Genomic DNA, 26349 nt, shown 5'->3' on the forward strand with positions numbered 1-26349 from the left:
ACTGTTGGATAGATATTTAACAGCAAAAATAAATAATGCAAATGTCCTTGAGCAAGATCAAGGACAATCCAAATCTCAATGTTGTGTATCAATAGAGTCATCATTTTTAAAGTAAGAGTAACTGAAGAAAAAAAATATAATTCATCCTATAGCATAAGCAAAAGGAAACACCATCTTGGATAATTAAAAGAGAAAAAAATGCACCTCAAAATCATGGTGAAATCTAGGCATAGGAAATCTATAATACTTTCTGGAATGCTCAACATGATATAATCATAAATGACCATAAGGAAAAAAGAGCAATATATCATAAGAACAGATCAGGATAATAGTCTATATTACTAGGATGAGATAGGAAAACAGGATAATATGCAAGATAATTCTTCAATGACAACATTAAATCATCCATTGGAAGCAATCAAGGAACAGAAATATTACTAAATGAAATCAAAACAAGATACACTGAATATATTTGCAAAGTATTCTCAGAATACAGAGGAAAGGCACAAAAGAGTTACAATGATGAGAAAGATGTTGATAGAGAGAGGTAAGATACGGTGTATTAGATATTACTAAATTAATATTGACTTTGTTAAGTGTGCTATTGACATTATAGTTACATCAGAAGATGCCATTATTCTCATAAAATATCCCAAAGTACTTATGGGAAAAATGCCAAGCCTGTAACTTACTTCCAACTGACCAAGCCTACATATGCACACAGAAGTGTGTGTATACACATACACATATACATTAACTATATACATCTGTCTCTTGATCAATGTATTGATCAATATATATGTCATCTATCTCTTTCTTTCTCTGTCTCTCTCTGAAGCAAATGTGCAATCTATTACCAATATGTGAAAGGCACACAGGTGTTTGTTGTCTTATTCTATCCACTTTTTTATAGGTTTTATAGTTTTTAAATTAAAATATGGAGGGAAATAGTATGTTGTAAAAGGAGCTAATGTTTCAGCAAAAATTAAAGGAACATAATTTACATAATGAGAACAAAAGTTTGAATCATAAATAATTTTTTTTTAAATTTCACAGATATGAAAGGGTAACAAAACACATTGTAAATAATGAAACTTGGTTGAGCTCAGATTCTCCTAATGTGGCATCAAAGGCCAGATGATAGTGGAAATATCAACAAATATTTTATGGAAAATATTGCAACACACGATAGCTTCTATAGCCTATTATTTTTTGGTGAAGTAAATGAAAGCCATTCACATGTAAAAAATTAAACACTTGTTCTTCTTGGGAAAAAGAAGAATTCAAACCGACTGGGCAAGAAATCACAAGTAAGAGAAGGAATGACATAAAACAAAAGAATTAGGAATGGTTGTAACTATTACATAAAACATTGTTATAACTGCCAATAAAGTGCTGGACACCATGGTTAAAAGAAATATTTATAACAAAAATTATAAGAAAAAAACTTAGATCCATGTGTAGATTCTATTAAGAAAGACTGAAAAGCTGAAGGAGAGAGGAAAAGTGCATAAAGTATAAAAGTCAGAAGGTGCCATTTTTCCTTGAGTTTGATAATCAATAAAGTATCACTGAAGGGCTGTTATATTAAATGTTTGTGATAATGGTAAATAGTGTTAAAATCTAAAAGTGCTTACTCTCCAAATCAATACAGAACATAAAAAGCAAAGAAAACACAATCCAAAGACAGAAGAACAAAGAGAAAATGCATGTGTTAAAAAAACGAAGGTGCAAGCCAAGATTATAGAATTAGGACAAAGCATGATGTTGAATGTTCAGTGGAGAAGAGGGATAGATGGAACATGACAGTCTGTGTAGCAGGATCCTCACATTCACAGGAGAGCAGTATGTGGCTCAGAGCAGAGGAAGAGAAATGAAACACATCACTGTCTGAACAGGAAGTGGAAACTGACTTTCTGAGACCCAGTACTCTTATGCAAACTGCCCTTCTTTGGGTCTTCTTATCTAGATATTTCTCCATCCCTTTTGAAATGTAATTTCATCAGAGCCTAGAAGCTCTATCTTCTTTTATGTATACCAACTTAATAAAAGCTGTTCCTTTTAGCTAGTCATTTATCTTCCAGCTCTCAGACGAGATTTCGTTCTTCCCATGCCTGAATATCTGCAAAGAGCAAGCATCAACTTCAAAGGGAGGTGTCTCTCCCATAAAGGTGGGCAGTTCACTGAGAGTAAGAGCATAGCTGCTTGCGATCATTTTAAGCAAAGCTACTTCCCCATTTCCTCTATTTATATGGTTTTTTTTTAAACACTATATCTCATGTTTTAACAAAGGCAACACAGAAACAACCACTACCGAAGTAAGGAGAAAAGCATACATATATGAACTTTTAGATTTCTTAAAGATAACAATGGACCTGCTAAAAATGTCTGATTATGTTCCCTGTTCAAAATTACTCTATATGTGTACCAAATTTTAACTCTCAGAATCAAATTTCGCCCTAAAATTTTTGTTTAGAAGCCCATATTTATGATTATTCACAGCTTGATATTACCTTATCACCAATATAGAATTTAGTGCAAACACATTTGTATTAAGATAAAAGATTGCGGGGCACCTGGGTGGCTCAGTCAGTTAAGCATCTACCTTCAGCTCAGGTCATAATTTCAGAGCTCTGGGATCCAACACCAAGCCCTGCATTGGGCTCCCTGCCCTGCTCAGCGGGTATTGTTTTTCCAAAATGTATCATCATAGTTTGGCCATAGTCTGATTACCTTGGAAGATCAAGTCAATGCATACTTTTATATGAATAATTCATACAACATATGGTAAAATCTCTCAAAATACAGTCTTCTACATGTTTGTGCCACTGTTCATCCAAGTTCAGACTCTTCTTGAAAATACAGGCATTGTTTTCATTCAAACTTGTATGTGAAATCTGTCTGTAACTGTAACAACTGCAACAACATCATGGTTTGAATGCATGATCTTGAGAGGTAATATTGGATTATATATGAATTCTGCTTCAAGATTTTTATTTTTTTTATTTTTTTTATTTATTTATTTGAGAGAGCGAGAATGAGAGAGAGAGTACATGAGAGGGGAGAGGGTCAGAGGGAGAAGCAGGCTCCTCGCCGAGCAAGGAGCAAGATGCGGGACTCGATCCCGGGCCTCCGGGATCATGACCTGAGCCAAAGGCAGTCACTTAACCAACTGAGCCACCCAGGCGCCCTGCTTCAAGATTTTTATTTCAAGACACTTTGCCAGCATATTATTTTATGTGCAGCATTCATTTTTTGATGCATTTATCTACCCTGCCTATTTTAATTAAATCATCATTGCACTCTGATGTTTTTGCTAATTTTGGATGATGGATCCACCACTGTTTGTTTATACAGGCTGATTGGAAACAAGGCATTCATTATGTTGTGCCCGATAATTTGTTCACTTCATTATCACAGGGCACTTGCTGTAGTTGCATCTTTGTTATCATCAAGTTTTTATAAATACTGTGTTCTCTCTCGATTGATTTGTATCAGCAGCATAGTCTTTATGCCTGGAGTCACCAAATTCTTGTCATTTCTGCTCCCTTACAAAATGTTTGCCTAATATACAGAAAATTATATTTTCAAGAAAACCTGCATCTCAGACATTTCTTTAATAGATCTTTGATCCACAGATATGCTATTTGGGTAAATTAACAAACAGGCCGCTATTCCCACAGTGTATTGCATTCACTACTACAATCAGCTTCCCCAATGAACTGCTTTACATTTGTTGGCTTGTTGAGATCTAGTTATTTTGAAAACCTTCCCCATTCTTTACACCATCGCAAATCCTATTGTGGAAAATAAATCCCTACACACAGCTCATGAGCATTTAAAAAAGAGAGAAATGTTAATTTTAAAATAGACCTTTTGAGTTGACTGTCATTTCAGAAAACGTACTGGAGAGGCAGGTAAAAGAAATCATAGAGCTGTGATTTTATTAGTTCTATCTTGCAGTTATACCAATGGAATTGATATTGATTCTTTTGAATGATACACGAGGAAAACAGTCAAAATCTGGAGAGTCTGCATAAGACACTGGAAAGTAATAAATTGCTTTTCCCCTTAAACCATATGTATATATCAAAGCTGGGCCTCCGGAAACATCCAGATATCTCCTAAATAACCATCCTCACAAGAAGTCAGGGCCCTTTGCAGTGTTAATGGCATGTAGTCTGAGCTACAGGCATGGTGCTTGAGTCCTCATATCCATACAGCCAATTCATTCGATTCACATTCATTAGGAATTTGAAAGATATCTGACTCAAAGACCTTATATCATTTTATTTATTTTATTTTTTTAAGATTTTATTTATTTATTTGACAGAGAGAGACACAGCGAGAGAGGGAACACAAGCAGGGGAGTGGGAGAGGGAGAAGCAGGCTTCCCGCAGAGCAGGGAGCCCAATGTGGGGCTCAATCCCAGGACTCTGGGATCATGACCTGAGCCGAAGGCAGCCGCTTAACCACTGAGCCACCCAGGTGCCCCAGACCTTGTATCATTTTATTTGAGAAGACATTACCTACTGACAAATTCTACACTGCCAAAGATGCATGAACTTGGCAATTCTAAGTTATCACTCTGTGAGTACTGCAATCAGAATCACTGACACTATTATCCAAAATATTTACAGAGTATCAATTTGTGCAGACACTTGTGCTGGGCATTGCACAAAATAAATTACGGATGATTTAATTTACTGATGATTTTAAGTTACCTAATAACTTACTTGCTACTCATTAGGATAACTGAGACCCTATGCATAGAGAGGGTCTTTAAAAAGCCAGGAAAAAAAGGAATGACTTCCTTTCTACACTTTAGAAACTGCCAAAATTGTAACTCCTCTTTCTGGCTTAGCCTTTACATAAAGTCTTCATTTTAAAAACAATTAAATATTCCAAACATCCAAACAGGTTCTCATCACACAAGTGTACACATATTAATATTTTGTAATGTTTCCTTCCATTCGGTATTTTAAGAAGTAAATTAAACTTCACAGGTTAAGTGTCACTCTCGTCCTTGGTCTCTCAAATTCTCCTTGGACATAATCATTTATCCACAGTTAGTGTGTAAGATTTTCATGCATGCAGTATTTTTATAAATTTACCAACTGTACATCTATCTATAAACAACATAAATACTGTGTTTTACATTTCTATTTTAACGGTAGTATATTCTGCATATTATTTTGTCATCTGTTTCCACCATGATAACTTTAGATCCAGTTAATTCTTTTACATGCTACATGATTGAGCCACATTTTTATATCCAACTCCCTCATTTTGAGGGACAGATAAGTTGTTTTTACATTTTTGCTGTTAGAAAACTATTACTGTAATGCCATTCTTGTACATAATTGGAAGGGTTTCTCTATGGAGAGAGCTAGAAGTGGAACTTTCGAGTTTTATATAATATTCACCTCGATATCACCACATTTCTTTACTCAAGCTCTCTGGATACAATGTTTTCTCATATCATTGTCAAATGTGGTATTATTAGATTTTTTTTAACTTTTTCCAACTTGGTGGACATAAAATATTATAGATGCTTTATTTTAATTTGCGTTATTCTATTAGTGTGTCTAGGCATTTTATTGACCTTGATGCTTCCTTTCCAGTAAATTGTACTGTTATCTTCATTGTCCATTTTTCCACTGGTCATCATTTTTGTATTGATTCATAGGGGTCCACCATGTATTCTCTGCACGAATCTCTTACCGTTTTATATCAAGTGCAAATGTTTTCTTCCCATCTGTTATGCTCTCACATTGTGATATCTTTTGTCATATAAATGATCTCTCCCATGTTATTTTGAGGATATGATAAAAAATGGGGATACTTTTCCCCCCAGTGGCCTAAGAACTGTTCAGATTTTTTTTCACACTTGGTATTGCCACCTGTGTCACACAATAAGTCCCCTTTATATGTCAGGCCTTTCAGGTTTACATTCTGTTCTACTGGCTTACTTTTATCTGCCTCGACCAATATACCACTGTTTTAACTACTATGTCTTTATAACTATAGAGAAGAGTCCCATCGTACTGATATTCTTTAATATTATCTAGAGGTTCATATGCATTCTGTGTTAAGTCAAGCTTCATGGTAAATCACAATATGCACATGCTATACCTCATACTAATAAAATCTAATTTTATGCCATTAAATAAATATTAAAATGTTCTCCATAACATTTGCCATATTTTTGTCACATTTTATCTCTGTAATTATAGTTTTACCAGTTATCATCTGAGCGATTTTATCTATGTTTTCTAGCTGTTGTTTGTGTTTAGGAACACCTGCTTTGGGAATGGTAATTTTGTATTCGGCAAACTTGCTCAGGTTTTTTATTGGTTTGGATATTTTGTAGATTCCCTTGGATTTTTTTATGTAGACAAGTACATCATCTACAAATAATTTGTGTAAGATTATATTTGTGCTTTTAATGTTTTGGAGAGCCTACCAGCCCATATGGACATGGTTATTTTACTGTGGGAAGGTTTTTCGCTATTGATTCAGTGGCTTGGTGGATAGAAATCTATTCAGATATTTTTGTTTATACTTGATCCAATTTTTTTCAGTAATATATTTCTAAGATAGTATCCATTTTTTTCTCAAGTGGTCAAGTTTATTAACACAAATTTGTACAGAGTATTTGGGTAGTTATCTATAATTAGGTCTTCTACTTCCTTCCTTATATTTTGCTTCTTTTCCCTCATCTCTGCATTTTCTTGAACACCTTATCAGATGATGTGTCAGTATGATTAGATTTCCCAAAGATTCTCTTTATTGTAACTGCATTCTATTTCATTGGCTTTAACACCTTCTTTATCATAGCCCTTTACCGACATTCCTTGGATTTATTTTGTTGTGTTTTTCATAACTGCTCATCAATTTTCAACTTTCATTTTCTAACTAAACATTTAAGGCTGAAAATCACCCTCTGAGTACAGTTTTAACCCTAACTTATGTGTTAATATGCAGTATTTTTCGTTTGTATTCAGCTCAAAGCATTTTCTGGCTTTCATTATGATTACTTATTTTATCCAAGAGCTATTTAGAAGGATGTTCTTAAATTTACCAAAGATTTCTTCCTTTCTTTGCTTTCACTTAATGATCAGAAAACACAGTCTCCGTTTCTTGTTCTTGGCCAATTACCGTGTTTCACATTTCCTAGATCCTAACTAGTTCTCTCTTTGTCCAATAAAGTTATTGTTAAGAACATTGTCTTATATTTTCCTACTATGCCAGGAAATTAGTTTCTCCTGCTCCAAGTCTGCCCTTAGGATAAAGTCTTAAATGCTTGCCAGGCTCTGCATGGTCTTGCCACCACTTTCCTCCCCAGCTCCATCTCGGTCCTCTGGTTTGGGGTGTACACGGTAAACATTGCACCCTTTCCATTTCCAAATCATACCATACTCTTCCCTGCCTCTACAGCTTTATTCATGAAGTGTCCCCACCACTGTCATCTAGTTAAACTTCTTCATTTAGTGACCTCCAAGAAGCCCTATGTCTGTGGAAGGGGACCCCAGTCATACCACGTATTCCCTCTGGCGTTATATTCAGCACTGTGTTTTAGCTCGCTTCTCTATGTGTTTCTGCAAGGCTAGGACAAATTCCATCTTGGGCACTGTTGTACCCCAGGACATAAAATCCGATACATAGGGGTTCCACGCGTGCGCGCGCGCGCGCACACACACACACACACACACACACACACACACTTGAATTGCAACACTGGAATCAGCAGATAAATACAAGAATGCAGAGATCCAATTTCTCATTTTTAAAATAATCACATGTTTTTTTGACAAAAAACAAAGAACTTTTCTTGGAGGAGAAAGAAATCCCTTCTCAAAACGCAGGATTTTAATTACACTACAGCTTCTCTGGTATCGGCAAGGCGATAGCCACCAAATCCGGAAAGACATGTGAGAAGGAATATTTTCATCTCTGAAGTGGTACTTCTCCTGAGCACTGACTGATCTCTTTTACATTTTTAAGATTCTCACCTTTGCTGCTCATTAGAAAGAAAAAAATAATTCTAAGACCGCGAGTGTGTTTTCTGCATTATCTTGCGGGACTGAAAACTCTTTGCTGTTGGTAATTTTCTTAAATCTAATGGTCTCTTTATGTATATATTAAAAATTGACAAACACCTCTCTGTACAGTGTTTCATCTCCATAAGAGCCTAAGCCTTGAGAAAGGCTGGGGCCCTAACAGTGTACTATTATAACACACAAAAAAAGATGACAAGAAATCTCATTGCTGACCTCAGCCAGTCAGCTGACAGTACATCATCTTTCTTTTAATTCAGGAACTACTCAGATACTGTTTTCCATGTGTCTTATTTTGAGTCATTCTCAGTAATTTACTGCCATAATTTATAATCACTTTAGAGCCCCACAGGTTAATTACAGAATCTTCTGTGTAAAAAATGTATTTCTCTTTCTTTCGGGTCAATAACATAGCCTTTATTTCCCCTAGCATTCTCTGAATTTTCTACTATAGAACTGGTAAATGGACTGGCCCAGGGTGACCTATCCGTAATTTTATAGGCCTATTTCTCAACTCTCACCTAATTCCTTTCCAAACTGATGAAATTAGTTCTCATATCTTCTGTATTATATTGCAGTTTCAGTGACCCTCAATCATCTTGCTGTTGATGGGAAAAAAAAGTCTAACATTTTACATTCATAAAAATCTTCTAACCTTTTGCATAAAGAACAAAGTTCCACAACACTGAATGGGTGGGAAATGTGTGTATTTTGTAATTACTCCACTGGACACACACATACATACATAATCACTGCTTTCCCATAAAGTTATAATTATATTCTTATTAAATGGAAACCGTCTATAAAAATATCTTCATTATTAGTAGTACACAAATACATTCTTGTAATAATTGAAAATAAGTGCTTTAATGGCAACTCTTCCAAGGGGGGAAAAACACATTCTTGGAAGTTGAGATCATAAACTAGTATCTCTCAAGGAGTGAAAAATAGAATATAATTGAAATGACTTTTTAAAATTTATTTATATTTTATTATAACAGGTGATAATGGATTTTTAATCACTCTAGTTTTGATGATAGGAAAATTGAGGCCATTACTCTTCCAATAAAGCTAGATGCAAATACTGGATTTGCTTAGTGATATTTAGGTTTTATAACTTTCTTGTAGACTATTAAAAATAAAAGCAAATCCCTTTATTGTTAAAATTCTTCTAATGTAAAATAATGTTGTTAATGTGAGCCTGAATCAAGAAATTAATCACTACCACCCCTTATGTTTTCAATGAATAAAGAAACAAGAGATTTCTTAGAAAGCAACTCTCACAGTACCAACAGTACTGGCTGTGTGTGTGCTGTAAGGCTTAGTGATTAGAATACCGGCTCTGGAACAGATTGCCTGGTTTCAAATCCAAGCTTTGTTACATATAAGCTATGCAGTATTGGGCATGTTACTTGCCCTCCCTCAGCTTCATATTCACCTGTGAAGGAGGGATAATAATAATCTATATGCTCACAGAGGTGTTGGGGCTATTAAATGAGCTAAGTACTGAGTATAGTATCTAGCATACAAGGATACAACAGTCTTAGTTAGGGCACCTGGGTGGCTCAGTTGGTTAAGCGACTGCCTTCAGCTCAGGTCATGATCCTGGAGTCCTGGGATCGAGTCCTGCATCAGCCTCCCTGCTCAGCAGGGAGTCTGCTTCTCCCTCTTCCCTCTCATGTTCTCATTCTCTCAAATAAATAAAATCCTTAAAAAAAAAATCTTAGTTAATTACCTCTATTACAAAATTCTTAAATTGCATTTTTAATATAGTTTCTCACGTCAAAAATATCTAATCACCACTTACTTAATAACCACAGCATTTTAAAGAAAATGTCACCTATCAATTCTGATAAAATTTAAAATGAGCTCCTATAATTTGTTTAGCTGTTGTTTCTTTCCTATATTTCAATCCTCTTTAAAAAAAAAAAAAAAAAACTAATGGAGAGCTTAATCTCCAATGATGCTACTGCAAAATACAATGTTAATAGAGAAGAGGAAATAAATTACTATTAAAAATCTAGTTGTTGTGGACACCCTGCAGAATAGTGATGGCCCTTCCCAATGCCCCCCTGCCCAAATTCGGTTCAGATGTTGACTGAATGCCATACATGTACCAAGAAGGTTTGAAACATGAAACTTTCTGAGAAGAGCAGGGCAGGCTTCCCAAGCAGGCCCCAAAATGTCTTGAGAAAGCAGAGAAAGGAGACTGGCTTGGGTTGTTGTGATTAGTGGGTAAAGCTAGGTGAGGATTCCTACATTTATTATCGGAACTTCCCACCAGGCTCTAAAGGAGGGAGCACCAGGCTTTCTTATCAGCCCTCCCAGATATGGAGCAAAGGGGAAAGAGTTGCAGTGGGGCTTCAAACCCTCAGCAGTGAAATAACAAAAATGGAGTCAGTCTATTACATCAGTAACTGTAGACCCTAATTTTGCAGGGGAAAAAACAAAAACAATGAATAAAATTTACTCAATTTCATTTTTATGCTCTAATTTTTCATAAATGATGTCCTCTACTATGTTAAAAACCAATCCATTTTCTAAAAATATAGAACAAAGTTATATATGTGGCTAATGTAAGTTGGATATGTCAGGATTTATGGGATTCTATGAGGTGTGCCATATTTCTCACATGCTCTGCCATTTAAATAGAATTGAGAATCATCGAACCAGGTAAACTACTAAGCAAATTCCTCCTAATTTATTTACTTAGTCATTTGCTAAAATTAAAAATAAAGCAAAAGTTGAGGAAATGCTGAAAAGAGAATGGAGCTCAGTCCAAATAAGAGTTGGGGATTTTAAAAAAGCATTGTCTTCATTGTTTTTCCTGAAATGACTAGAGTTAGGGATCAGTGTGGGTGCACTGAAGAAGCCAGGCCAGAGAATTCTCTTTCTGTATTAAAATATGGGAAGAACCTACACTGGGTTAGAGCTCCACATCCTTATATAGTGGGTAAAATGGCTGGAAAAATCCAAGTGTTCATTCTATTCTGCCCCAGCACGGCACAGGTTACACACAGAGATGGAAGCTGGCACATTTCAGCAGTCTTAGAGACTTTCATTGGTTAAGAAGGTGTTGCTAGAACATAATGACACTGTGGAAAGAGCCAGCCCCACAGACCAGAATGTAATGGAAACTGAAAGATTTGGGTTTGCAATTTAACAGACATTTATGAATGGATTCATACAAAAAATAAGGCAATATTATAAAGATTACCTGGCCTTCTGTAAATTGGCATGATACAGTTTCTCTAGGAGTTATAAAAGTTTGATACAATTCTATTTTGATATTTTAGAAGATTGTGTCTTCCAGCATTCTAATTTTACCTTTTTTTTTGAAGAGTTCTAGCAATGTAAAATAAAAAAATCTACATAGGAATGGTTTGTGAATAAAATGTGAGGCAGGCAAAAAAGATTATGACTGATAGCCAAGCCTGAAACAATTCTTTTTCTCTTTGCCAGTGGTTTGATCCAAGCTATCTAATTATTCTAAAAAAAAAAAAGGTATCATGTTATAATTACCTATGGCATCTATTTTGAATCCAAGAACTGCTAAGAAATGAGCTTTATGTGCATGTCCTTCTGTTCTCCATTTGAGCCTGTTATCCTTGATGAACCAGAGGGATCAAGGTTTTGATATGAAGGCCGACTTTATATCTTGGAAAAGGAATGTGGGAGGGTGCCAAAAGAAAAGGAACGGGAGACAGAATTGTCCAGAAAGCAATTGTGACCAAAGGGTAAACCTTGGCAGGAAGGAAAAATAAGCTGTTGGAGATACATGAAGTCTATCTCAGTTATCAAGGAATGTCTATACATACGATTCAATAAATATCAGGGATAAAAGGGGGGAGTCTGGAGGGAAATCCAACAAAAGCAGCAGTGGACCTGAATGCAAGGCTTAATTTCTCTACTCTACGTTGGCCCATATGAAAGAGTTTGAATAAGATCCTGTCCACATTCTGAAGCCAATATTTGTATTTTTGCTTGTATTTTCCTACAACTGCCTATTTAGAGGATGATCACCTGTTATTTATCCTCTTTAATTCTATTTGGCTATCATATCTGTCTGATGCTTCAGCAACATCTAGCATCTTGGAACCAATTCCAGGATTTTGAACCCAAAGACAAGAAGAATACCTAGCAACTGCACTATCTCCTTCCCTTTGATATGCTATTTCTTTCCTATTGCATTCTGAATTGCTTCTCTGAAGCCCTGAATAGGTTGGTGTGTGATTAATGAGGTAGAAATGTATTGGTTCCACCATAAAGACTATTTAGCACCATAGGGAAAGAAATTGGGGCTTAACCAAATATAGAGCGATAAAAAAACCAATACTTATATGTATTTATTTATACTAGATTGTTAAGGGGAAAAAAGAAATCCAGTCAAAACAAGAAAGAGAGGGAAGCAATTACCAATGCACAGTACTTCAGTGTTCAGATTTGTCAAGGGATGAAGAAAACCAACCGTGACAAGTCAAAATGTCTTGCTGAATTTTTCTGAGCTCTGGTATGAAGATATTCTTGGCAGAATTAAAGGCATGCCATAATGGAGGGGGCAGGCAGAGGAAGATGTTCCTGACACAAAGATCAAGTGTATTAATTAAAGGTAAACCAAGGAGATACCATTTGTAAAAGCGGTTTTAAAAAAATAATACCCCAGAATAGCCTGGAGTATAGACGAAATGGCAGTTTAGTGTCTTGCTCATAAACCAACTGCATGACATTTTGCTATAAATATTCAGTGATTTAAAAATGTACATATACCTTGAACCAGTAATTCTACTCGTAGGAAATTTTCCTGAGGAAATTATAATAAATAGCAAAAAAGATTCATCTACTAGAATGATCACCACAGCACTATTTAAATAGCGAAAAATTGGATACAACACAAATGCTGAACGATAAGTGATTGGTTCAACAGATTATGACACATAATTATGCACAGTTTTGGCATATAATTCATTGCCACATCCATAAAATGGACTACTATGGAACAATTAAAAATTTCACTGGAGGAAATTATTGAATCATATAAAAATATTCCAGATATCATATGAAATGAGTTATAATATAAAATAACCAGAATTATTTAATTTTTATCTATAAAAAGTAATTCTCATACACACTTAAAATAGATAGCTATAAAATACAATTTTAAGCAATTACTTCTGGGAGCTTGGAGTACAGTTTTTTGGTTTTTTTTTTTTTTTTTCATTTATCTTCTCCATGTGTTAGTATACTTCATATAATGCTACAATAAATATATGAGTTTTATTAGCATAAAAATTTTAACGAGCATTATTAAAAAGTTACCAAAGAACAATACTGCATGATTCCACTCATATGAGGTATCTAAAACTGTCAGTCTCTTGAAGCAGAAAGAAGAACATGGTTACCAGGGCCTGGGGTTGGGGGAGAAGTTGCTGTTCAACAGGTATTAACTTTCAGTTATGCAAGACGAGTAAATGCTAGAGATCTGCTATATAACATGTGCTTAACAATACTGTACACTTAAAATTTTGTTAAGAGTAAATCTCATATTACTTGTTCTTATCACACACGCACTCACACATACACACACACAAAATGTTATGGAGAGGATTTCTGTTTCTAGCAAAGGTAGAGTAAGAGGAAACAGACAAATTCCCCTGCCTGCAACAACTAAAAATAAATACAAACAGGAAATACAATACGTAAAACAACAGTTCTCAAGATATGAGCTATCAAGTAATAAAAAGCAGGGATTCCCGAGAAAAGGGAAACAAAGGAGCTGAACCGTACATTGTTCTGGATTGCTATATGCAGGGAGTGTCTAGGCCATGGGGCAGAGAGGCAAACCAGGCAGAGCACAGCAGACATCCAGAGGTGAGGAAATGAAGATAAGGTGTCTAGGGTTCATAGGATGAATACTGGAGAGGACAGAGCTGCAGGAGAAGTCCTAAGATCTTCAGAGCATTCAGAGCAATACCTTTAAGTATTCAGCCAAGGACTGCTCAGCCCATGCATGTAAAGACATGGCACAAGCCTGGGAAATAACCACACAAAAAGGTTAGAAGTAATCATCCCTGGTGCCCACCCAGGAAAGGAAAAAGTGCCAGTTCCTGCAAGCAGAAGAGAAAACTTCTTAATTCATGAGGAATTGGAAAAAGTCCTCAGACATATTTTGCCACAATGATAGGGCAAGTTGCAGGCTAGACTAAAGGTTATTCTTGTCCCTTCTACTAAAGCTTAAAAGCAAGACCCCAAAGGATCAAACTGTTTTCTAGTAACTTAAATGTGTCTCAGAACAAAGCTGAACAATATTTATAAAAATACAAAAATAGTAATCAACTAGGTAAAATTCAAAATGTTAGGTGCGTAATCAAACACTGGCAGGTATGCAAACATATAGGAAAAAATGACCAATAAGAAGTAAAAAATAAATTAATCAAACAGGCCCTAAAATGAAACAGATGATAGAGTTAGAGGAAAATCATTATGATGGTATTCCATGTGCTCAAGAAGCTAGAGAAGGAAAACATAAGTAGAGTCATGGCAAGTATAAAAAGAAACAAATCAGACTTCTAGAGGTATAAACTACAACATCTGGTACAAAAAAATAATAATAACTGGGTGGGATTAACATTATCTTAGACATAGCGATACATCCATTAACTTGAGAATATGGAACAAAAATTATATAAAATAAAATACCAAGAGAATAAAGACTAAAAATAAAAATGAGCAGAGTATCAGCAAGCTATAGAACAACTGCAAGCAACCTAATATAAGTCTGATTAGAGTCCCGAAAAGAGAGTAGAAAAAAGGACAAACAAAAAGAGTTGAAGAAATAAGGGCTTACATGTTTTAAATTTGATGAGGAATATAAATCAATATATAAGAGAAGTTCAAGAAATCCCAAACTCAAGAAACATGAAGAAAACTATACTAAGCCACATAAAAAATCAAGCTGCTTAAAACCAGTGATAAAGAGAAAATCTTAAAGGCATCCATGGAAAAAAGGCACATCACCTACCTTTTATAAAAATTTTAACAGTATATTATGGAGCTTATAACATGTATCATAGTACAATGTATTACAACAACAGCATAATAGGTCTGGAGGGGAAAAATGGAAGTATATAGTTCAAAGTTTCTTGGAGTTGAAATGACATAAGATCACTTGTAGATAGACTGTGATAAGTTGAAGAAATCACTAAAATTGAGCACACACACACACACACACACACACACACACCTCCCCCCAACCCCCATACAAGAGACTCTTAACTCTAGGAAACAAACCAAGGGTTGATGGAGGGGAGGGGGGGTAGGGGGTGGGGTAACTGGATGATGGGCATTAATGAGGGCACTTGATGTAATGAGCACTGGGTATTATAGGCAATTGATGAATCACTGAACTCTACCTCTGAGACTAGTAATACACTAGATGTTAATTAATTGAATTTAAATAAAATAAATTTAAAAAAGAGTTATAGCTTATCAGGCAAAACCAGTGATTAATGACATCATAAAAAGTACTAGACTAATCTGAAAGTAAACAAAAAAAAAGAGGAAAAAGGGAACAAAGAACGGATAGGACTTAAACTCAAATAACAGGATAGACAAACTCAGTCATATCAGAAATCACATGTTCTCACCACACACACACACACAAAGCTAACTACATAAGGTCATGGACCTGTTAATTAACTTGATTTTTGTAGCTATTTCACAATGTATATGTACATCAAATCTTCATATTTTACACATTAAATATAGATAGTCTTTATTTGTTAATTATATTTCAATAAAGCTGGAAAAAATTTAAAAATCATAGCTACATGCAAATGGTCTGAAGATACCAATTGTAAGGCATAAAGTATCAAAATGTATGAAAGGGGAAAATCCAACTATATGCTGTGTTGTTGGGTATAAGAAAACATATTTTTAAATATAAAGACAAATAATCTGAAAGTAAAAAGATGTAAAAAAAGGTATGATACGCTAAAAAAAATTTTTCTTTAAGCTGGTGGTGCTATTTAACAACAGAGAAAGTTGATTTTAGTCAAAAGAATATTAGCGAGACTAAAGAAAGTCAATTCATAATTATAAAAGGGTCAATTCATCTAGAAAACATAACCTTCTAAACATTTGTGATCTCATAACAGAGCTTCAAAATACATAAGATAAAAACTGATGAAATTCCAAGGGAAAATAGACAAATCCATTATTATAGTCAGAGACTTAAATACTAGTGTCTCAACAATTAATAGAACAAATAAACAGAAAATCAATAAAGACATAGAAATCTTGAATAGCGACAGACAACTTGATCTAACTTATTGACACTAATAAAACGCTCCACCCAATAAAAACATACCTTTTTTCAAGAGCACATAGAACATTTATGAAGGTGGAACATATTTGAAGCAATAAACAGGTATCAGTGAATTTAAAATGATTTAATTCATATACAAAGCATATTCTCTGATCACAATGAAATTAAATTATTAATCCATAACAGAAAGATAACTTAAAATCCTCACAGATTTGGAAACCATATAACACTTTTAAATAACTATATATAAAAAAAGAAAAAAGTGAGAAAGTATTTTAAATTAAATTAAAATGACCAGAGAATGAATCAGAACTTCAGAGATGCAGCAGCAGCAGTAAATGGCTCTAATAACTACAAAGTTATACACAAAATTCTGTTATCAAAGAAGACAGGTCTCAATTCAGAGAGCTTCTCTTCCATTCAAAAAATATAAAAAAGGTAAAGCAAGTTAAACCTAACCCAAGCAGAAGAAAGAAAATATAAAAAAAAAAAAAAATCAGAGCCGAAAATCAGTAGAATAGGAAAAAAAAAATACCAGTGAAACCCAAAACTGGTTATCTCAGAGAATCAATAAAATTGAGAAATCTCTGCTACACTGATCAGTAAAAAAAGAGAAAGCACAAAAAATTGGTCACCTGTATCTACTTATGTTAAATTTAGAGTTAAAAACCTTTCCAAGAAGAAAACTCCAGGCTAATTTCCCTCACAGACATAGATACAAAAAACTTAACCAAAATTTTAGCAAATTGACTTTTAAAATGTAAAAGGATCATAAGCAAGTGGGGTTTATTCTAGGGATGCAAAATTATTTGAATGTTCAAAAAGTACTGTTGATTCTCAACAAGGATGGAAAAGCAATTGACCGAGAAAAGGATAATATTTTCAACAAATTGTATCGGAAAAACTGAATATCCATATAAAAAATAGGAAAAAAACAACAACTTTGACCCATGTCTGGTATCATATCCAAAAATTAACTTAAAATTGATTGTAGACCTAAATGTGAAACCTAAGACTATAAACCTTCAGAAGAAAACTAGCACACAAATTACTAATGGAAGAGATAAAAGAGGTGATATGACTACTGAGACTACAGATATTAAAAGGATAATCATGGAATAGTATGAACAACTTTAAGACAGTAAATTTGACAATGCTAATGAAATTGACAAAAGTCTTTGAAAGACAGAAACAACCAAAGCTCAATGAAGAAGAAATAGATTATCTATCAGGTCACTCGCAATGTGGCTGGCAGAGGTCAAATGTAGACACACAATATACTGAGGCCAGTTCTACAGAAGAGGCCTGCAGGAACTGAGAGAGGAGGGAGAAAGGAAACATGGGAGTCAGCCAGACAAGGCTTCCAGGAAGAGGAGATGCTCAGGTATCATGATCTCAGAAGGTCAGGATGAATCTGCTAAAAATAGGGGAACTATACGAACTAAGGCACAGAATCATAAACAAGCATAATGCAGTGAGAGAGTGAGAGAGAGAGAGAAAGGTTGTGAGAGAGAGAGAGAGAGAGAGAGAGAGGAGTCCACAGAGAGAGATGAAACTGAAGAGTAGGCCCCATCAGAAAGGCTTTTGTGTGCTGGCCTAAGGAAATGCAGTTGTATCCAGCTGGTTGGCAGGAGCTAGTTAAGGATTCTAAGAGGGAGACAATGACATTTTCAAGTTTGAATTTCAGAAAAATCACTTTGGAAGCAGTGTGGAGAGCAGTTAGGAGGAAAATAAGACTGGATGCAGTTAGATCAGGTGGAGAACACTACTTAGTCTCCACACACAGTGGTGACTTCTTCAACCAAAGAGAGCATGGAAGAGAGTTTGGATTCCACCAACAATTTGGAAGTAGAGTCTATAGACATTCAGACACTGTTAGTGAAGGAAATGAAGGAAGCTTTGCTACAACGAGGCACCTGATGTGGGCAATCAGGTGAATGGTGATACCATTCATTTAAGTGAGGACAAAAAACAGGTTCAGAAGGAAAGAAAGTTAGTTCAGTTTTGGAAACGTTGCATTCAGTGCACCTTTGGGATATCTATATGGATGTATTTCAATAAGCAGGATTCTAGGTAGATCTTAGAGCTCCTAGAACTCAGCAAAACTGATGTGTCACATTAGAAACTTTACTCACTCCTATAGACGATATTCATATTCTAGCAAAAGAAATAATAGTTATCATTTGCTGAGCACTTCTTTATATGAGTTATTGGGCTAAGAACCTCACACACATTACACTATGTAATCTGCAAAGAAAATCGATGTCAGTATTTTATACTTGTGTTATGTATGAGAAAAGTGAGGTCTGCCGATGTTATGCAATTTGCCCAGGAACACGTTATGCTGCAGCTGGGTTTCAATAATGCAATGCTCTTAATGACTATAGAATGCCAGAACCCTATATTTTGGGGCACCTGGGTGGCTCAGTCAGTTAGGCGTCTGCCTTCAGCTCAGCTCATGATCCTGGAGTGCTGGGATGGAGCCCAACATCGGGCTCCTTACTCAGTAGGGAGTCTGCTTCTCCCTCTCCCTCTGCCTGCCGCTCCCCCTGCTTGTGCTCTCTCTCTCTCTGTCAAATAAATAAATAAAATCTTAAAAAAAAAGAACCCTATATTTTAAAGGTGTTCCGAAAAATGCAGAATGCAGCTGTGTCCCTAACTCACCCCATGGATTGCCTCCAAAGAGCCTAGGAGTAAAAATAATCCTGAGAAAAAGCCCCTTGTCTTTAGAAAATAAAGGGAAACAAAGTAAGGAGCAACCGTAACATTAATCTAACATCCAAGTGGAGGTTCCCAGGAGGCAATCACTTGTCTCCAAGTTCCCTCATTATCCATGTTTTCTACTTTGTATCTTCAGATATGACTCCTAGCCTGACTGGTTTAACATTTAGTTCCAACTTTCTTTCCTGCATTGAATTGTGGACTCATGGCAAGTTATGACTTAGCAATTCAGCACTTTCATGAGAGAGGTGACACATGAGCAACAGTCTTGCATCTGTCTCTTACAGGGTGTATGATCTTAGGCAAGTCATTTAACCTGAGAGTGACTGTTCTCATAATTTAATGGGAATAATACATCCAAGCTCTCTACTTCAGCAAAATCTCCTTCAAAACTATATATTAAAATACATTGAAAACTATAAAACACAAGTAGAACTGTAGATGAGCACCTAAGATTTTTTTGTTTCCTCCTCTATAGTGTCTCAGTAACCTTCTATGTATAGTTTTCAAGGACAAACACCAGACTCAAAATTATCTGGTGTGATTTATTCCCTAATTTTGCTTTTCCTTGAAAAGACTCTCAGAAATTGCCTGTACTTTACAAAACAAAGAAAATACTATTTTCTTTTGCCTACTAAATTGCATAGCTTCCATCTTTCAAACTATTGCTCACAATCCAGTTATCAGTCTGTCTTCTCTGTTAAGTTTCTTGAATAAAAATGAATTTGATACACTGCTCCATAAAACAAAAACACTGGTATATTTCTCTATATACTTCATTACTATTTTTGGTAATAAAATGTAATGTTAAGCTACTGAGCTCTTAGTTGATTCATCGAACCTTGGTTCATTAATAGCTCCATTTATTAGTGACATAACTTTCATCAAATGATATCACTTCAGCACTCCATTCCCTTGTCTATAAAATGAAGCTAACAGTGACATTTGACGCATAAGGTGCTGAAGACTAAATAAGATAAAGAACATACGAAAGTCATTATGATGTCTGCCATAAATAACAGGTCAACAAATATCAGATAGTATTGTTCGTTAATATCATTGGTATGTACTTTATATGTGCACAGCAAAGTGCTAGCATACTACATGTTCCGCTTTTTTAAATCTCTATTTTTTCTTGCTTCTCTTATCTTCCTTATATCCCATAACCTCATTTCATCATTCAGTAATAATGTCTTCTTGTTGCCATGTCTAGTCTGAAAATAAATGAGTTTCCAGCAGCCTCCCCCCAAATATGCAAGCATTCTGTAATCAGACTATTCTTTACATGGAACTCATTAGCAATTACCTTTGTGCATCATACCTCCATTAATATAGGGATATCATGTCTGTTTAGCCTTCTCAACAATTCTGAGATAGCTGCGAATGATCTCTAGTTCTTCAGATTTTTAACTGATGTCCTTATGTTCCTTCAATTTGCATGACCAGATCATGCTTCCTTATTTTCCTCTAATTTGTTGTAGCAACAACATCAAGTGTATATTTTATTTTTTTTTAATTTTATTTATTTATTTCAGAGAGAGAGAGAATGAGAGAGATAGAAAGCACGAGAGGGAAGAGGGTCAGAGGGAGAAGCAGACTCCCTGCCGAGCAGGGAGCCCGATGTGGGACTCGATCCCAGGACTCTAGGATCATGACCTGAGCCGAAGGCAGTCGCTTAACCAACTGAGCCACCCAGGCGCCCCTCGAGTGTATATTTTAGAAGTTTTAGTAAATTTTATGGAATTGGGCCCATGCAATTATGCAGCTATATTCCTATAATCATTGTATAATTCAATCTTTTATACGTCATTTTCCCACAGTCTAATCTTTGCTTCAATCATGTGGCCTACTTTGACACCACTTTCTCCCTCAGCCTTGCATGCACAGAAATATTACTTGGTCAGTATATCCATACTGAATCTACTTATCAGGAGCAGGTTCACCTTATCCAGGCTCACAGGAAAGAATCTATAAAACTGAAGTCATAATTTACTAGTTTCCAAGGAAAATAGCACTATGACATAATTCGGGATACTGGCATTAACACAATCATCACATTCTCTGGTTGACATTATACATAGTGAACAGAAAATCAGATGCCATGGAGAAATTATTTTCACAGCTACTGAACAAACATGAAGTTTCATGAGCAGAACACTATCTCGCTCAGCAGACTTACATAGACAGCAACATCCAAAGTTGCCTCAAGCAAGGGATCAAAGTAATAAAAATCAGAGAAATCAAATGGTTAAAAAGAACAGAGGAAAACCTTTATAAATGGGACTTGAGTTTCTGACAGTCAGCTGACAAAGGTTTCCTCCTCCATGGACAGTGTTTTAATGAGCCCAGCTAAAGAATCCTCTCTCTCTCTCATTCTGTCTCTCTTTCAGTCTCTTTCTGTCTCTCTTTCAGTCTCTTTCCTTAGTTAGTCCTCCTACTGTAGGTGGACTTAATTCTTTCTTTAATTGTATTAAAATATTCAACTCAGAGTATCATTGTCTCCTTATGGCAATTTGGCATTTTTTTACTCTGATTTGACATCTGCCTGTTGATTTTATTGTTCATCCCCATAAATGTAATCTTACTTCCTTCTTATAAATTCCTGGGGAAAGTATTATTTAAATTTTGGTAAGGATTCCAAACTCACAAGAGTTTAGTCTGAGAATATTAGACATCTCATAGGAATGTTTTCTTTCATAAGAAAAAAATTACACACACACATACACACACACACACACACACACACACACCACATGAATGCTTTGGCATTATAAACAACTCAAAGACTGAACTGTAAAAGGAATCCACTTTGGGTTGGGGACATTTGTCTAAGCACGTTCCTGGCCTCTGTCTGTCTTTGACTCATCTTACTCCTAGGGAAGTGGCCTTTTTCAATTGGTAGTTTACAAAAGAATAACTATTTAGGCATACTCAGCCCAGCATTATCTTTCCTCGTTTGGGGAACAACCTTGCCTCCATGTCTAAGTGTTTGGTCTAGCTAACTAGGAGTGTGGTGGTAGGCATATGCCTAATTCTGGTAGGAGAAATTTGGCAGGAGAAACCACTTTACTAACAAATTCAGTCCTGCCCTCAAAGTTGGCCACAATGAATGTGCTCTTTTACCCTTACTTACTTTTAATATCTCAACTTACTCATAAACCGGGTGGGAGATGGGTATACAATTGGGTAGCCCAACCCTTGGAATTTCCAGATCCAGGGAAGGCTAAATTATTAGTACTCAATCCACAAGCCTATCAACTTCAGGTGACTTAGCAGCAAACTTTGGATCAGCAATTTACTATTCAGCCTAGAGAAGATTCTAAATTATTTGTTTAAGTATGTTTTATAGGGCGGCTTCCGCGCGCAACGGCCCGAGGCCCCGCCCCCGCCGGCTGCCCACGCTCCTTTGCTCCTGTCTGGCGGCGGCAGCATGGCGGTGGGGGCGGCTGAGGCGGCGGCGGCTGTGGTGGAGGTTGGCTCAGCCCAGCAGTTTGAGGAGCTGCTGCGCCTCAGAGCCAAGTCCCTCCTTGTGGTCCATTTTTGGGCGCCATGGGCTCCACAGTGTGCTCAGATGAACGACGTGATGGCAGCATTAGCCAAAGAACAGCCTCAAGTTTCGTTGTGACGTTGGAAGCTGAAGCCGTTCCTGAAGTATCTGAAAAATAGGAAATTCGTTCTGTTCCCACCTTTCTGTTTTTCAAGAATTCCCAGAAAATCGACCGATTAGATGGCGCACATGCCCCAGAGTTGACCAAAAATGTTCAGCGCCATGCATCTAGCGGCTCCTTCCCACCCAGTGGTAACGAGCACCTTAAAGAAGATCTCAACCTTTGCCTGAAGAAATTAACTCACGCCGCCCCTTGCACGTGGTTTAGGAAGGGAACTCCTCAGGAGCCGCGCTGCGGTTTCAGCAAGCAGAGGGTGGAAATCCTTAACAAACATAATATTCAGTTTGGCAGTTTTGATATCTTCTCAGATGAAGAAGTTCGTCAGGGCCGCAAAACCTATTCCAACTGGCCCACCTATCGCCAGCTCTATGTTTCTGGAGAGCTCATAGGAGGACTTGATATAATTAAGGAACTTGAAGCATCTGATGAACTAGACACAATTTGCCCTAAAGCTCCCAAATTAGAGGAAAGGCTCAAAGTACTGACGAATAAAGCTTCTGTGATGCTCTTTGTGAAAGGAAACAAACAGGAAGCAAATGTGGATTCAGCAAACAAATTCTGGAAATACTAAATAATACTGGTGTTGAATACGAGACATTTGATGTATTGGAGGATGAAGAAGTTCGGCAGGGGTTAAAAACTTACTCAAATTGGCCCACGTACCCTCAGCTGTATGTGAAAGGGGAGCTCGTTGGAGGTCTGGATATTGTTAAGGAACCGAGAGACAACGATGAGGGGCTGCCCGTGCGAAAGGAGAGAACTGGGGACTGGTTAACGCTTGGTGCCTGACTGCTGCAGGAAACCATCACAGCGGGGCCGCTCACGACTCCGTTCTCGGACTGCTGCGCACCCAGTTAGGCTCGGTGTATCCCGCCAGCTCGTGCTAAATACATGTATGTTTTGTTCGTTTTTCATCAAACCAGAATGCAATAAACATCTTCAAATCCGATTAAAAAAAATGTTTTATAGGCCAGTGCACACATTTTTTTTTTTTGAAGTTGGAGCACTGCAAAGCTCTCCACATGCCGTTTTAAGCACTAGTATGTTTCTGAGATCACACAGGTCTGAAGGACGCACTTTCCCTTCCCAAAGATATCCTTAAGCCAGACACTTTAATTAATTCTTTAGGGGCAATGTATTGAGGGAAGACTCCTGGGACCATTTTCACTTACACCACCGGCTTTTGTGTGAAGGGTGAGATGTGTTTATCTCCAAGACTCAATTACTCCTGCCTTTGCTCCGGTTGCCCACGTCAGGTCGTGCTGCTGGTAACAAAATTGTTTCAGGACCCTCGTGCAACAGTGAAGATAAAGTATGATAGAATTTTCTTCTTTTTAATGAGAAAGCTTTTCCAAGCTTGACAAAACAGTACTGTATGACCACTTTATTTTAGTCTTTATGAAGTAAATCTATTCCCAATCAATTCCCTCTGTTCACAGGTAGATTTAGCTTTTCATTAAGATTTGTTAGGATAGTGATAGTCAGTATTTGCCGAGTCTCCCAGTAAGACACTGAATTTATTGGCTATCTTTCCATCTTCTTTCAAGGCTGTTCAGCTTCAGCAAACAAATTTTAAAAAGTCATTTTTTCACTAAGAGATTGGTGTTGACTCCTTGTTAGAATTCTGATTACACAATACACCCTTTAAAGGTAAATTTCAGAAGTAGATACAGTTGCCAAAATCTTTGTCATTTAATTTGATTAAGGTATTATTTTAAAAAAAGACTAATTCCACCTCCTCAGATCTCTTTGACATTCAGAGAACTCCCATACAACCGGTCAAGTGGTCGAACGAATGCTTTGAGTGGCAACCTCATCAAAAGAATATAATCAGGAAAATCATCACCGAATATTTCCCTTCAGAATATTCTGTAAAGAATGGGAGGATTGTGGAAAGTGAGGCATATGACTAGACTTTCCAGATGGTGATGAGGACCCTCGTTCATTGTTGACATTAATCAAGCATATAATAGCCTATTCAACTCCCCAAAATTAAATAAACTGTTATTTATTCCCAAGAACTCAAGCGTCCTTTACAACCCAATCTTTTCCCACTTAGAATCAAACCACAGAGGATGTGTTTAAGACAATTCTCTTTATACTGCTTCCCAGCTACGAAGGCAGCTTGCATGAGGGAAATGTGGTATGCATGTGCGCTGCATTCACCCATCACATCTTCTGTATCATACTGACTAGTTGTGGCATCTCCTGAGTCAGGTTCTTTCAGGGGTTAGGCTATGTGCATAAAAACAGGGGCTCAGGAAGTCGCAGACCACAGAGCCTCTACTTCAAGATTCCAGACATCTTCTAACAGTCATCAATTAAAAATCTCTCCATATCCTCAGTTAGTGTAACTTTGGGGAAATAACCAGTCTAAAAAAGGACTAAGAAAGTAAGCTATCATGTGCAATATTGTTGTAACTTTAGACTGACCTTTATAATAGAAGAAGCAAATCATGTGTGGTGGTAAGGCTTGGGAGTAAAAAAAAAGTGAAGGTAATCTGTAAGGAAGGAGGACAGCATAAACTTCAACTGGGGGTGAAGTCCACAAGAGATAAACTCTCAAAATGCCTTCCCCTGCAGGGCAGCTCTACCCCTATATCACCAACATTGATTCTAAGACAGCTGTTTTGTTTTGTTTTGTTTTGTTTTTTTTACTCAGGAGTCCACTTCTTTCAGGCTCTTTGAAATCTTGGAGATAGCACTGTCAGCAGTAGATGAGATGAAGATTTACAGCTGGTGTCAGCAGCATATTAATGCCTTTGTGGTCTGTCGTGTCTTACGAGTTTCCACAGTGGTTCCACATAAATTTTGACTTAAGACATATTAGGATGGAGCAGTCTTTGGGGATACTGGACATAAGTCCCTGAAGTCAGATGGAGAAGGTGGGCAATGGGCAAAACATAGGGTTCCATAGTAGTCATTATAACTTCTTAGTGGTTAGGATCCAATAGCAGCTTAATCTACAAGAGTGCATGTTCCATAGAGTCATCTAAAGTTTCTCATAGCAGCACACTGACATTTTGGATTAGATCATTCTTTGTTGTGTGGGGATGTCCTGCGCACTGCAGGATTTTTTGGATCATCCCTGACCTCTGCCACTCAATGTCAGTAGCACTTACCTCTCCAATTGTAACAATCAAAAATGTCTCAAATGTTCCCTGAGTGGCAAAATCACCTCCATTTGAGAACCACTGCACTGAAGCAGCACTAGTTCATCCCACTAAATTTCCCATCATTTTATCCAGCAAAAAATATGCCCTCTATATCTATATCTACATATAGGTATGCCTATCTATATCTATATATATCTCTATATGTAGATGAACTGCTTTAAACTACTTTTTAGTGATCAGTTTTTAAAAAAGTGTTCTACAGGGTAAAAAAAATTCTCAAAGTATAAAAATTCTTTGTTTGATTTTCAGATGCAATTAATAGAGTCAGCCAGGAGGTCTGTAAAACCCTTGCTTATAGTCTCTGATTCAGTTTTTTGGAAGGAAATTTCAGGGGACTTTAAGTTATGTTTACAAAGTTACAGAAGAGTAATTAACATACTTATAGGGCAATTTTAAAAGGA

General features: G+C 36.5%; 1 pseudogene; it reads left to right on the forward strand.

Moving 5' to 3' along the window:
* Positions 1-22521: 22521 nt before the first annotated feature.
* Positions 22522-23711, forward strand: LOC112826365 (glutaredoxin-3 pseudogene; annotated as a pseudogene).
* Positions 23712-26349: the final 2638 nt, after the last annotated feature.

The sequence above is a fragment of the Callorhinus ursinus genome, unplaced genomic scaffold (genome assembly GCF_003265705.2).
Source record: "Callorhinus ursinus isolate GAN/ISIS: 27379988/994484 unplaced genomic scaffold, GSC_fseal_2.0 scaffold7, whole genome shotgun sequence".
In the NCBI taxonomy this organism is placed as follows: Eukaryota; Metazoa; Chordata; class Mammalia; order Carnivora; family Otariidae; genus Callorhinus; species Callorhinus ursinus.